The sequence below is a fragment of the Hippopotamus amphibius genome, chromosome 3, assembly GCF_030028045.1.
Source record: "Hippopotamus amphibius kiboko isolate mHipAmp2 chromosome 3, mHipAmp2.hap2, whole genome shotgun sequence".
NCBI classification, from domain to species: domain Eukaryota; kingdom Metazoa; phylum Chordata; class Mammalia; order Artiodactyla; family Hippopotamidae; genus Hippopotamus; species Hippopotamus amphibius.
In genome coordinates this window covers 161,246,550-161,262,385 of record NC_080188.1, presented here as the reverse complement: position 1 = coordinate 161,262,385, position 15,836 = coordinate 161,246,550, and the positions used below count along the sequence as shown (strand labels likewise).

The 15,836-nt window shown below is 39.4% G+C and overlaps 1 long non-coding RNA gene across 4 annotated transcripts in view; it reads left to right on the top strand.

The window, feature by feature from the left end:
* The first annotated feature begins 223 nt into the window (after positions 1–223).
* The window catches only part of LOC130848916 (uncharacterized), a 68,286-nt gene continuing 52,673 nt past the window's right edge, over positions 224–15,836 (top strand). For 2 of the 4 annotated variants that reach the window (XR_009052629.1, XR_009052627.1), the window contains exon 1: positions 224–1,181. This is a non-coding gene — a long non-coding RNA (uncharacterized LOC130848916). The remainder of the gene's footprint in view (positions 1,182–15,836) is intronic. The other 2 variants (XR_009052630.1, XR_009052628.1) reach the window with 1 other exon arrangement.

The following is a 15,836-nucleotide window of genomic DNA, read 5'->3' as shown; positions in this document are numbered from 1 at the left end:
TTTCTCAGTACAAAGGGATATAAAAAGTGCTCCGACTCTACGGGTGGGTGAGTGAGGTCATTTCCCCATGTCTTTCACGATCCGAGGACTGGTCCCTTTAAGGCATCGAAACTGGGTGAACGTTCTACGGCCGGCCTTGCGGCCTTCCCGCGGCGCGCTTACGTCGCCTTTCCGGGAAGCGGCTGACGTCAGCGCGTCCTCGGCGAGTGGGGGCGGGGCCGTGACTCACCCGGGCTGTGCCCGTGGCCCCGCTACGCCGAGTGCACGTGAACGCGCGTCGCGCTCGTTTCTAATTTTGGCTCCGGCGGCCCCAGCGGGGTCGAGCGAGGTAAAGGCGGGCCGAGGAGACCCCGGGGCCGGGAGCGCGGTTCTCCAGGTCTCTTGCTGCCCCGCCGTCTGGCCCCCTGGAGGACGGGTCGCGGCCGGAGCTCTGGAACGCCAACGCTTCCACTGGCCAGGCCGAAGCGTCTCCTCCGCGTGCCAGCCCAGCCTTGAGCTCAGCGTGGGCGCCCCATAAGCGAATGGGGGTTCCCACCTGGATGCGACTCGGGGCTTCCCAGAGAGGGCCAGGGTTCTGGAAAGTTCCCTGGTGGAAGGAGTGCCGTGGGGGCTGAAGTCGGAACAGGAGCGGGGCTCGGCGAGGGCTCGGGCGGGCGGTGTGGACGGAGCCCGTCGGGGCGTCGGCCCTCGGTGACCTCCGTGGGGCGGTGGCCCAGCCTCTGTGAGCGGGGCCCTGGCTCGGCCCGCGTCGCCAACAGCGGGTGGGGGGTGGCCGGGCCCCCACTGAGCCCCGTGTCTGAGCCACGGGCAGTGGGAGGGACGGTGCCCTCGGTGGTGTGAAGGGCAGTGGCCGTCCAGGGGGCGGGCTAAGCACAGAGGCCTCGAAGTCACCGGTTGAGGAGCCAGCGCCCAGCGCAGAAACCCAGGCTCTCCATCCCGAGCCCCACGGGAGTACCGAGGTGACCTTCCAGGAATCAGATAAAAACTTCGTTTTGAAGAAGGCGGTGCCAGACACCTTGTGAAATCGACACTCTCCCCTTTGTGGGGAGGAAGTTCTGGAAAGAAGCTCTGTCAGCGTAAAGTGAACTGCAGTTTTGGCTTTGCAGAGTGGTCTGCCGTGTCACAGTGACCTGCATTCTGCTGTTGGTGTAGCATCTTCAGGTTTCACAGGGATTGTCTCTGTAGGTAGCTTATAAAACAATGTTCAGGGAACCTTTGACCTTGTTAGGTGAAGCGTGTTAGATATTACAAAAGAATATTAAATAGAATGATAAACTGGGAATGTCAGATGCTAGTAGGGGAACATTTTTTGATTGTTGGATCGTTCACATTTGTATTTCAAGTTTTTGAAGGCTATAACCGTAAAGACAAAAACAAAAAAACCTTTCATATGTTCTTTTTTAGAAAGAAATGGTGGAAAGTTAGTTGTGGAATAAAGGTAGCTTTGAAGATTATGACGAATGAATGACAGAAATTCCTTAAATCAAACGTGTAGTTTTTTTTTCCCCCAGAAATACCACATTGGTCTTGGTAAATTGGAGATTTTTCAGAGATAAATATGGAAACTGCAAGAGTTTAGGGCTTTATTCCCCATTTAGTATAACAGAGTTTTAAAAGGACGAAGTTTACAATCTAACAATTGAATACATCCAGAGGGATGCACAGTGTTTTATATTGTTCCTATAGCAACAGAAGTCTCTGTCCTAATTTTGGACAGTTGCTATCACATATTCCTCAATATAATGCATATTTGGGGAGGGACTTAAATTGAGCAGGTGTGAATGATGATGAATCATGTTCTCAAACTGAGCTAATTTCCCTTTGTGTGGGTTATTGTTGTGTGTTTATAATAATATATAAGAACCCGAACGTAAGGTTTTCACGTTCAGAAAGTAAGGTTTTTAGTCCGGAAACTGAGTTGTTGTTTTAAAAATACTTAACCTTGGAATGGGCCACCTGCATCCTGAAGACAGCCTGTTAGCATTTCTGTGAGGTCTTCCCTGTTCCCAAGTTGTCCCTACTTTCTTTGAGTTACATCTGTTATTCAGTTGTTCACTGTGTTGATTGTTCGCTTACTTGTTTGTTTCTCCTACTGGACTAAACTCTTGGGGCTATGAACTAGTATCTATGTTTGTATCTCTAGCATCTGGAATAGGGCTAGTTTGTAGTAAGAGCTACATTTTTTGTAGTGTTTTGTTTCATTGAATAAATGTGAGTTTTCCAAACCAGATTGCATATCTTAGGAAGAGAGAGGTTTTTGTTTGTTTGTTTGTTTGTTTTATAGTTGAGAGGATTGGGTAGTGGACCTATATTGCTGCTGTAGGGGGCACAGTTCCCTTTTCTAGGTCCACCCTAACCTCTCCCCCGATCCCACTCCCACCCCCACCCATGAGGAAGGAGCCAAGGAAAATAAAACCAGCAATCAGACTCTAAATTACTTTGGGATCTCAAATAGTGTGCTGTACTTCTAGATTCAAGATGATGGAACTTTGTCTGGCTCTCCAGGCCAGAACTAGTCCACACAGTGGCATTAGTCAGGTTCTTTTCACAGAGGAGTTGGCTAGTCTTTACTCTTTAAAAAAATAGAAATTTCAGAACCTCCACTGCATCTGTGGTTAGTTAAGACTGGTTGCTAAATGAAATGTTTACATTTGAAATAGAATCAGTTTCTGCACAATGATATTTCATGCTTACCCTGAGAAAAGATTTAGGAATATAAAATGAAGATACTGTACTTATTTTCTTCCTTAAAATTGTCAGAGGGAGGGGATTTTTACAGTAAAGCTTTACTAGCCAAAACTTAACAAACTGGAATTGATGCCACATTTAATTTTATGAAAGGCTGACAGCAAAATAAGTTGCTATCAGAGACTTAGTTTTGAAAATACATAGTGCAGTACGGTGATTAATAATATTTTCTGTAAAAACTCAGTACCACTGCAACATCCTAAATCAGAAGGTCCACATTTTTACATCCACTATGTTTTAAGCCAAGAGAGAGTAATACATATTCGGAAGATTTTTTTAACAAGATTTTAATTAGGGTTTTAGAAAGTGGTTCAGCTGAATTTCCTCTACAGAGAGTTACATAAGAGTGATGAAACAGAGAAGTAGCTTTCTTGAAACTAGGAGAAAAGACTAGAAGGAAAGAACAAGGAACTCTTTGCTGTTGACAAGGTAAAGCTTTGACAATTCCTACTCACTTTTGTACCACCCGCCTCACTAAAAATACATCTTTAGGCCCTGTTTTACAGGCATTTTTTTTCTCAAAAGAGAGCCTTCTATAATAATAATAAAAATAATATTGACAACAGCTTCTATTTATTGAGCACTATGTGTTAGACACTGTGCTCAATGCTTTGTGAAATTATTTCAATTAATCTTTGTTACAATCCTGTGCTAAATGGTTTTTTAATTATTTCCATTTGAGTTGGCAGTCTGGAGACCCAAGAGAGCCAAATGTATCATTCCATTCTGGGTCCAAAAGGTGGGGAAAAGCTGGATGTTCCAGTTTGAAGGCAGTGAGGCAGGAAAAAAGAATTCCCTCTTACTCGGAGGAGGGTCATCCGTTTTGTTTCTTCAGGCCTTCAACTAACTGAGGGCCACCTATATTATACAGGGCAATCTACTTTATCAATTTAACTCTTAATCTCATCCAAAACCCCCCTCACAGAAATGCCTAGAATAATATTTGACCAAATATTTGGTTAATAAATTATCATTCAGATCCATTTGATTTCCAAAGCTCATGCTTTTAATGTTATTTCACAATGTCTCCCTCCCACTCTTTGTTTCACAAAGGAGCTTTAACCCTGGATCTTTCCCCTGCCTCACCTGGAATGTCTATCAAAGTTCACACCACTTGTACCAGATGAACACAATTAGTGCAGGTGTTTGAACATCAGTAACCAACTCAAAATCCCTTTTCCAATAGCACACACAACACAGCCATTTCCTTCCTTAGAATAACTTCCCAGCCTCCTAATTATATTCCAAGCTTTCTGATTTTCCATGCACGTAACCCTTTCAACTCATTCCCACCACACTAGCAAGTCTTAACTGACTCCTTGTTCATCCTCTTCCTTGATGTCTTTAAAGACATCATATCCTGATGGAACAGCCCAGCGAGCCCATGAGCTTGCCTTCTCTTAGCTGCCTCCTTAGGACCAACCTTTCTTATTGTTCACTCTTGACTCACTCCTGCCATCATTTGTCACTGTCATTTTAGAACTCTCTGACCCTTCCCCCAAAAGAAGGAACTGTCACTGCAGGGATTTCACTTGGTTGAGTTTGGTCTTGTGAACCCACATTCCAGAGATTGCTTATTTAAAAGTACTTCCATGATCTATGTACTTTTAATAAATACTATTTATTAAATTTATTTGGTTACTACTTTGGAAAGAATAAAAATTCTTAGAGTAATTTTTACCTAATTGGCATTGTTCTGCTGCATCCTAGGACACCTTAAACAGTTATCATGGATATCATTATGCCAATCCTTCAGCATTTTTTCATGAGCGGTCTCACAGCATTTGTTTTTAGCAAGTTAATTGTCCTTTAATATCTGTGACAGTCATTCCTAATAAAGTAATGCTTTGAATACTCTCTCAGAGATATTTACGCTGTTTTTCATGGTTATGTATGATTAAAGATAAACACATTAGAAAACATTAAAAAAAACCACATGCACAAAATCAGGTTTTTATTGATATTCAAGAGATATAGTCAAGCCTGACAAGCTTTTAAAACTGAAAATTTTAAGATAGATTTTGGAAAATGAGCTTCATTGAGAGAGGGCAGTTGTTAGAGAGTTGTCACATATTATCACTTAAGGGATAGTTCATCCTTCCAAAAGTTAATTTACCAAGCACAGTAAATATAAAGGGTATTTTTATCAAAGCCACAAATAAAAATACGTCCCTCTCCCATATTAGAAAAATAATCAGGTATGTATTTTTTGATTGACAAATGACATCTGCCATAAATGTATTACTTTAACCAAGACAAAAGAACTCTTCCTATTAAACGGTATATTTCTTCTAGGGTTTCCAGGGCTTGGAATTACATTACTGCTCCTAATTTAAATTGACTTGGTGGCCTTTGGTTTGTCTGGGAGAATCAAAACAGAGAGTATTAAAGTAGGAATCATAAAAATCTGAGAAGATTGATATGTAATTTGGTACTATTTTTACAAGCCAAATTCTGGTGGCAGGGAAGTGACTTTGGTCTCTAAAACAATCCTGAGGCTGGGTCCTTAGTAAATGGTTTCTTGGTGTATTTGTGTCTATTGAAGCCTTAATAAAGAAGAGACATTGCTTAATTACCCTTTCCTGTGTTCTTAATAGTGGGTTTTTTTTTTAAACCCAGTTTTGTTGAAAACAATCATTTCTTTTTCTTTGCCTTTTTTGGAAGCTGAGCTACAATTATGTTTTAGAACACAATTAAATTTATCAAGTAATGAAGTTTAGCTGGTAATCATTTGTCCTTAACTATTAAATGCGTTTTCAGCATACTATGTAAGCAAGATTTATGGTAGTATTCTGGAAGTTTAAATCATTGAAATTTTTAACAGACTTAGATTGTTATTTTCTGAGATTAGAAAAAAATAGCATTGCTGGGGAGAAAAAGATGGCGGCGAAGTAGAGAGACGTGGAGTGCATCCCTCTCCACAGATGCATTGGGAATGCACGGAAGGACGCAGTCATTCCCACAGAGAACCAGCTGAACACCAGCAGACAGCCTCGGACACCGGAAAGGGCTGCGGAGAACCTGACATAGCCGGTAGGGAGGCATCTATGAGGGCTCAAAGAGGGTGAAGCGGCGGAGCTGTGGCAGACGGGAGGGAGTGAGAAACATACGGAGGGTCCGCAGCGCAGCTCAGCATTCCCGGACCGAGACATCGATCCGCAGCTGAACGGAGGGTCCAGGAGCGGGAGCGTGGGAACCGGAGAGCTGGTTCAGGGGGAGAAACATTGTTGCCGGTAGGGTGACGGACCGAGAGGACAGGAGGGAGGAGGTCCGCGGAGAGGAGTGCCGATCCCTGAGAGCTGCCCGGCCATGATGGCGGCTGGAGGCTGCAGGCTCCCGGGCAGGGGGGAGGAGCCGCGCGCATAGCCTCTCTCTCTCTTTCTGCGCCTCTGCAACAGGCAGCGGAGAGACGCCCTGCGGGGCCACATAAGGCGCTCAGGGATAACAAGCACCCTCAGGCGCTCGGGCGGGGCTAGATTAAAACTCCTTGCAACGCCAGCAGCAGGGAGGCTGCCGAGAGAAAAAAAAAAAAAAAAAACCAGCATCAAAAAGAAAAAACCCCGAGAGAGGCCCAACTCTAAGACTTTCTGTGTACGCCTGAGCCACCAGCGCTCTCTGCAACAGGCACCTCCAAGCCTGACTGAAGCAACAGTGCGCCACTGCTCACTCCCTCCCAGGAGAAGGAGCCACTATTGCACCCTCTCCCTCCCCACACACCGAGGCTTACAGACGAACAATAAAGGAACCTCTGCTGGTCACAGAATAACGCAAAAAAAAAAAAAAAACCCAAGGCAAGGAAAAGGACACTTACAGCTGAGACGCTAAGGAAACAGAAATAGTAGTATCAATACCTATTGAACTGGTCCATTCGGGGATCAGTTCTGGATTTTTTTTTTTTTTTCCTTTCTCTTTTTTTTTTTTTTTTTTGATTTATTAAATACGATCTTAGCCCTAAGGGATCTACAAGTTTTACAACATAATTTTATAAGGATATTTTTTACTTTTTTTTTTTTTTTTTTTTTTTTGCCTTTTAAAATACTTCTATATCTAGCTAAGTTTTTGGTAGTACGGACAAAATATCTTTCATACTTTCCTTTCATCCCTTTCTTTTATACACTTCTATTCCTTTCTTTTTCTTTGCATATTTCCAACCACATTACGCTCTTCTGTTCCCCTTTCTTCCAGCCATTTTAAGTGTATTTTATCTTAACATACTTATAAGCAACACTATCGGTCTGCTCAGACTCCTTGCTCTATTCTCCAGATGATGCACTGCCTTGGTATTAATATTAGGCTTTTGTCTTTATCTTAGTTCTTAGTACAGTTGTCTAATTACATTCTGAGAATCTCCATTCTCTCTGGTGGTACTCCAGCTCATTTCTATATTTGATCCTAGCTTACAAAATCTCCCTGGATTGATGTTTGTATGTGTAGGGTGTTATTTGTTGTTTGTTTGCTTTTGCTTTTGTCTCTGATTTGTTCTGTTTCAGTTGTCAATTTCTGCTGGGTTTCTCTCTGAATATCAGATAGCACACTGGGGTTCTGTCAGGTCTTTCTAGAGCCTTATGTCCTAACGGATTCAATAATTGTGTGTCTTATACATGTATGTGCTTCCTAGACTGAATATTCGTCTAATCCAATACTTGGACATTAGTCTGAGGCTTGGACAGTCTTCTATAAACACCTCTATCACCAGGACAAGCAACCCCAAAAGCTTGGACAACCATGAGGAAACAAAGAAACACCATGCAGGCAAAGGAGCAGGAAAAAAACCCACAAGACCAAATAAATGAGGAGGAAATAGGAAAAATGCCTGAAAAAGAATTTAGAGTAATGATAGTAAAAATGATACAAAATCTCGATAACAAAATAGAGAAAGTACAAGAAACAGTTCATAAGAACTCAGAAAAACAAACAGCAATGGATAACAAAATAACTGAAATTAAAAATACTCTAGATGCTCTAACCAGCAGAATGACTGAGGCAGAAGAACGAATAAGTGAGTTGGAAGATAGAATGGAAGAAATAAACGCCACAGAGCAGGAAAAAGATAAAAAAATAAAAAGACTAGAAGACAGCCTCAGAGACCTCAGTGATAACCTTAAACGTACCAACATTCGAATTATAGGCATCCCAGAAGAAGAAGAAAACAAGAAAGGGTCTGTGAAAATATTTGAAGAGGTTCTAGTGGAAAACTTCCCCAACATGGGAAAGGAAATAATGAACCAAGTCCAAGAAGCACAGAGAGTCCCATACAGAATAAACCCAAGGAGAAATACACCAAGACACATATTAATCAAACTAACGACAATTCAACACAAAGAAAAAATATTAAAAGCAGCAAGAGAAAAGCAACAAACAACATATAAGGGAAAACCCATCAGGATAACAGCTGACCTTTCTACAGAAACTCTGCAGGCCAGAAGGGAATGGCAGGATATACTGAAAGTCCTGAAAGAGAGAAACCTACAGCCAAGAATACTTTACCCAGCAAGAATCTCATTCAGATTTGAGGGAGAAATCAAAAGCTTTCCAGACAAGCAAAAGTTAAGAGAATTCAGCACCACCAAACCAGCCTTACAACAAGTGCTAAAGGAACTTCTCTAAGTAGGAAACACAAGAAAAGGAAAACACCTACAAATACAAACCCAAAACAATTAAGAAAATGGTAATTGGAACACACATGTCAATAATCACTTTAAATGTAAATGGATTAAATGCTCCAACCAAAAGACACAGACTGGCTGAATGGATACAAAAACAAGACCCTTCTATATGCTGCCTACAAGAAACCCACTTCAGACCAAGGGATACATATAGACTGAAAGTGAAGGGATGGAAAAAGATATTCCATGCAAATGGAAGTCAAAAGAAAGCTGGAGTAGCAATACTCATATCAGACAAATTAGACTTGAAAGTAAAGACTATTAAAAGAGACAAGGAAGGGCACTACATAATGATCAAGGGATCCATCCAAGAAGAACATATCACAATGGTAAATATCTATGCCCCCAATATAGGAGCACCTCAATACATAAGGCAAATGCTAACAGCTATAAAAGGGGACATCGACAGTAACACAATTATAGTGGGAGACTTGAACACCCCACTTACATCAATGGACAGATCATCCAAACAGAAAATAAATAAAGACACACAAGCTTTAAATGACACATTAGACCATCTCGACTTAATTGATATTTATAGGACATTCCATCCAAAAACGACAGACTACACTTTCTTCTCAAGTGCACACGGAACATTTTCCAGGATAGATCACATCTTGGGTCACAAATCAAACCTCAGCAAATTCAAGAAAATTGAAATCATATCAAGCATCTTCTCAGACCACAACGCCATGAGACTAGATATCAATTACAGGAAAAAAACTGCAAAAAATACAAACACATGGAGGCTAAACAATTCACTATTAAACAACCAAGGAATCACTACAGAAATCAAAGAGGAAATCAAAAAGTATCTAGAAACAAATGACAACGAAAACACAACAACCCAAAACCTATGGGACGCAGCAAAAGCAGTTCTAAGAGGGAAGTTTATAGCAATACAGTCCTACCTTAAGAAACAAGAAAATGATCGAATAAACAACCTAACCTTACACCTCAAACAACTAGAGAAAGAAGAACAAAGAAACCCCAAAATGAGCAGAAGGAAAGAAATCGTAAAGATCAGAGCAGAAATAAATGAAAAAGAAAGGAAAGAAACCATAAGAAAAATAAATAAAACTAAAAGCTGGTTCTTTGAGAAGATTAACAAAATTGATAAACCATTAGCCAGACTCATCAAGAAAAAAAGGGAGAAGATGCAAATCAACAGAATTAGAAATGAAAAAGGAGAAGTCACAACGGACACCTCAGAAATACAAAACATCATGAGAGACTACTACAAGCAACTATATGCCAATCAATTGGATAACCTGGAAGAAATGGATACATTCTTAGAAAAATACAATCTTCCAAGACTGAACCAGGAAGAAATAGAAACCATGAACAGACCAATCACAAGTACAGAAATTGAGGCAGTGATTAAAAATCTCCCAACACACAAAAGCCCAGGACCAGATGGATTCACAGGCGAATTCTATCAAACATTCCGAGAAGAGTTAACACCTATCCTTCTCAAACTCTTCCAAAATATTGCAGAAGGCGGAGCACTCCCAAACTCATTCTATGAGGCTACCATCACCCTGATACCAAAACCAGGCAAAGATGTCACAAAAAAAGAAAACTACAGACCAATATCACTGATGAATATAGATGCAAAAATCCTCAACAAAATACTAGCTAACAGACTGCAACAGCACATTAAAAAAATCATACACCACGATCAAGTGGGGTTTATCCCTGGGATGCAAGGATTCTTCAATATACGCAAATCAATCAACGTGATACATCATATCAACAAATTGAAGGATAAAAACCATATGATCATTTCAATAGATGCAGAAAAAGCTTTTGACAAAGTTCAACATCCATTTATGATAAAAGCTCTCCAGAAAATGGGCATAGAAGGAAATTACCTCAACATCATAAAAGCCATATATGACAAACCAAAAGCCAACATTGTTCTCAATGGAGAAAAACTGGAAGAATTCCCTCTAAGAACAGGAACAAGACAAGGGTGTCCACTCTCACCACTGTTATTCAACATAGTTTTGGAAGTGTTAGCCACAGCAATCAGAGAAGAAAAAGAAATTAAAGGAATCCAAATTGGAAAAGAAGAAGTAAAATTATCACTCTTTGCAGATGACATGATACTATATATAGAAAACCCTAAAGACTCTACCAGAAAACTGCTAGCACTCATTGATGAGTTTAGTAAAGTAGCAGGATACAAAATTAATGCACAGAAATCTCTTGCATTCCTATACACTAACAACGGAAGAGCAGAAAGAGAAATTAAGGAAACTCTCCCATTCACCATTGCAACCAAAAGAATAAAATACCTAGGAATAAACCTGCCTAAGGAGGCAAAAGATCTGTATGCAGAAAACTTTAAGACATTGATGAAAGAAATCAAAGATGACATAAATAGATGGAGGGATATACCATGTTCCTGGATTGGAAGAATCAACATCGTGAAAATGACTGTACTACCCAAAGCAATTTACAGATTCAATGCAATCCCGATCAGATTACCAATGGCATTTTTCACAGAACTAGAGCAAGAAATCTTACGATTTGTATGGAAACGCAAAAGACCCCGAATAGCCAAAGCAATCTTGAGAAGGAAAAATGGAGTGGGTGGAATCAGGCTTCCTGACTTCAAACTATACTACAAGGCCATAGTGATCAAGACAGTATGGTACTGGCACAAAAATAGAAAGGAAGATCAATGGAACAGAATAGAGAACTCAGAAGTAAGCCCAAACACATATGGGCACCTTATCTTTGACAAAGGAGGCACGAGTATACAATGGAAAAAAGACAGCCTCTTCAATAAGTGGTGCTGGGAAAATTGGACAGCAACATGTAAAAGAATGAAATTAGAACACTTCCTAACACCATACACAAAAATAAACTCCAAATGGATTAAAGACCTACATGTAAGGCCAGACACTATCAAACTCCTAGAGGAAAACATAGGCAGAACACTCTTTGACATACATCAAAGCAACATCCTTTTTGACCCACCTCCTAGAATCATGGAAATAAAATCAAGAATAAACGAATGGGACCTCATGAAACTTAAAAGCTTTTGCACAGCAAAAGAAACCATAAACAAGACTAAAAGGCAACCCTCAGAATGGGAAAAAATAATTGCCTATGAAACAACGGACAAAGGATTAACCTCCAAAATATACAAGCAGCTCATGCAGCTTCATACCAAAAAAGCAAATAACCCAATCCACAAATGGGCAGAAGACCTAAATAGACATTTCACCAAAGAAGACATACAGATGGCCAACAAACACATGAAAAGATGCTCAACATCACTCATCATCAGAGAAATGCAAGTCAAAGCCACAATGAGGTATCACCTCACACCAATCAGAATGGCCATCATCACAAAGTCTGGAAACAACAAATGTTGGAGAGGGTGTGGAGAAAAGGGAACTCTTCTGCACTGTTGGTGGGACTGTAAGTTGGTACAGCCACTATGGAAAACAATTTGGAGGTTCCTTAAAAAACTACAAATAGAACTACCATATGATCCAGTCATCCCACTCCTGGGCATATACCCAAAGAAAACCATAATCCCAAAAGAAACGTGTACCATAATGTTTATTGCAGCACTCTTTACAATAGCCAGGACATGGAAGCAACCTAAATGCCCATCAACAAATGAATGGATACAGAAGATGTGGCATATATATACAATGGAATATTACTCAGCTATAAAAAGGGATGAGATGGAGCTATATGTAATGAGGTGGATAGAACTACAATCTGTCATACAGAGTGAAGTAAGTCAGAAAGAGAAAGACAAATATTGTATGCTAACTCACATATACGGAATCTAAAAATGGTACTGATGAACTCAGTGACAAGAACAGGGAAGCAGATACAGAGAATGGACTGGAGAACTCGAGGTATGGGAGGGGGTGGGGGGTGAAGGGGAAACTGAGAAGAAGCGGGAGAGTAGTACAGACATATATATACTACCAACTGTAAAATAGTCAGTGGGAAGTTGTTGTATAACAAAGGGAGTCCAACTCGAGGATGGAAGATGCCTTAGAGGACTGGGGCAGGGAGGGTGGGGGGGACTCGAGGGGGGGGCGTCAAGGAAGGGAGGGAATATGGGGATATGTGTATAAAAACAGTTGATTGAACCTGGTGTACCCCCCAAAAAAAATAAAATAAAATAATAATAATAAAAAATAAATTAAAAAAAAAAAAAAAAAAAAGAAAAAAAAAAAATAGCATTGCTTTAACAACATTATGGTTATAATAAACATTTTGCAATCCAAATCCTTATTTTTAAAAAATATAATATTGTAATATCCTATTTAAAATATTGATGTTTATTGAATTAGATAATATTGGATTATTAGCATTATAAATACAAAAAATTTACTAGACCTCCTTCACTTATAAAAATAAAATTGGTTTTCTACCTAAACTGTAAATTGTATTTTAAATTCTATTTTAGTTTTAGCTGCATAGTTAAGAGTTCAGGCACTCTTTTTTTTAAAGTCAGGTGTACTGAGGTAATTTACATGTAGTAAAATTCATTCTTTTAGGTATAAAATTCTATGAATTTTGACAAACTCTGTCATATAATCATTTCCACAATAAAGGCAGAAGATTTCCACCACCCCAGAAGGCTCACTCGTGACTCTTTGTAGTCAAGCCTTTTCCTGAAAGTAGAATTTGAAATTAAATTAATGAAATAAGACTTTAAAAAACATACCTGATACACTGGTTTTGGGGCCATTATTGTTGTAAGCTAGATGATAACTTTAGTGGGAAGGAAAATGTAATTGAAACAAACATAAGATTTTGAATATATCACTCTAAAATGATTGGGTAGAAGTGTTACAAACAAAACATAAAGGAAAGGATTGATTTTATTGTGTTTTATTCCATCTCCCTGATGTATGTTTACTTTTCTTCACCCTACGTCCATCTCCCCAAATATCTTGATGTGCCTAAATCTTTAAGATATTTTATCTTGCTAGCTTGTATTTTAGTCTTTTCAGTGGATATTAAAAGTGGAATATTGTTTCTGCCAACCTGAAATAAGCAACTTAATGGCAAGGAGCATGTCATCTTCATTTGTTTATTACCATCTCTTCCATGGAAAAGAAGCTGAAATATTTTTTAAATGAATGAAATTTTCCTTTCACTTGGATGGTTTCAAGCTGAGCTGAGTGATCTGAGAATGACTTGAATTTTCTCAAGTAAAATTTGAGAGTATTGTTAATACTAGGTTAAAACTTAAAATTCATTTAAAAACCTAGGTTTTAGAATTGGATCGAAATTTGAATACCGCCTTCGTCATTTAGCTATGAAACTTCAGGCAAATTCATTTCTCTTAACATCAGTTTTCTTATCTATAAAAATTACAATAAAAATGAAACAAAATGCATGTCTCATAAAAATGATGAGGAGGAATTTGAGATTAAAGCACTTGGCACAGTGTCTTGCTCATAGTCCAATTCTTTTTACAGAATTTTTTAAATTGGAGTATAGTTGACTTACAAAATTGTGTTAGTTTCAGGTTACAGTGAAGTGATTCAGCCATATAGATATTCTTTTTTCAGATTCTTTTCTACTATTGGTTATTACAAGATATTGAATATAGTTGCCTGTGCTATATAGTAGATCTTTGTCTATTTTAAATGTCTTTTTAAGAATATTTATTTATTTGGCTGCCCCAGGTCTTAGTTGCGGCATGCTGGATTTTTGGCTGTGGCATGCAGGATCTAGTTCCCTGACCAGGGATGGAACAAGAGCCCCCTGCTTTGGGAGCGCGGAGTCTTAGCCACTGGACCACCAGGGAAGTCTCTTTTATGTATAGTAATATGTATCTGTTAATCCCAAAGTCCTAATTTATCCCTTGCCCACCTTCCCCTTTGGTAACCGTAAATTTGTTTTCTATGTCTGTGAGTCTGTTTCTGTTTTATAAATAAGTTCATTTTTATCACATTTTAGATTCCACATATAAGTGATAGCATGTAATATGTCTTTCTCTGTTTGACTTACTTAGTATGATAATCTCTAGGTTCATCCATGTTGCTGCAAATGGCACTATTTCATTCTTTTTATGGCTAATATTCTAGTGTGTGTGTGTATGTGTATACACCACGTCTTCTTTATCCATTCATTTGTTGATGGGCATTTAGGTTGCTTCCATGTCCTGGCTGTTGTAAATAGTGCTGCTATGAACATTGGGGTACATGTATCTGTTCAAATTAGATCTTTTGTCTTTTCCAGATATATGCCCAGGAGTGGAATTGCTGGATCATATAATAACTCTATTTTTCGTTTTCTAAGGCAGCTCCATACTGTTCTCCACAGTGGCTGCACCAATTTACATTTCTACCAACACAGTGTATGAGGGTTCCCTTTTTTCCATATCCTCTCCAGCACTTATTGTTTTGATGGCCATTCTGACTTGTGTGCCATTCTGATCATTGTGAAGTGATACCTCATTGTAGGTTTTTTTAAAAAATAAATTTATTTATTTATTTATTTATTTATTGGCCATGTTGGGTCTTTGTTGCTGCGCGCAGGCATTCTCTGTTGTGGAGAGTGTGGGCTACTCTTTGTTGTGGTGCCCGGGCTTCTCAATGCGGTGGCTTCTCTTGTTGCGGAGCATGGGCTGTAGGTGTGTGGGCTTCAGTAGTTGTGGCACATGGGCTCAGTAGTTGTGGCTTGTGGGCTCTAGAGCACAGGCTCAGTAGTTGTGGTGCACAGGCTTAGTTGCTCTAACCCGTGTCCCCTGCATTGGCAGGTGGATTCTTAACCACTGCACCAGCAGGGAAGTCCCTCATTGTAGCTTTGATTTGCACTTCTCTAGTAATTAGCAGTGTTGAACCCAATTTTTTGTAGTTGAAATCTTTAGAAGTTCCTTTCAAGTCAGATATTACAGCTGTCCATGGAGAAGAGAACAGTGTCTTTAAGAACGTAGATGCAGGTGGCTGGATCTGGCCTATGGGCTCAAGGGAATAATTACTCTCCTAATTTGTCTTTTGGTTAATTATGGGCCTTTATTTTTTTTATTTTTCTCAGAGAGAGGAAAGAAAGACCGGAGAGTGGCAATGGAGAAGAGATAGGAAACAAGATGGGGAAATTGAGAAAGGGAGAGATGTTTATTGAATAATGAATGACTGAATCAACAGGGAGCAAAATACCAAAAAAGTTAGCATTATTGTCCTATATATGCCATCTTGTCACATGACATCTATAATAAAAAAGAGAAAAGAGTAAGGAAGCTATACAAACAACATAGAAAAATAGGTATCTAAATGTTTTGGAAAAATAAAGCCAGAACTCAAAGTTTCTTTTCATACAGTGTTAATTTTTATATATTACATAGTACTAAGGTTCAGATAACAGTGGTTCAGAGTTATTTCCCTGTTCTGATAATTTCATCAGTATGATAGTATTAGAGTAGCTAAA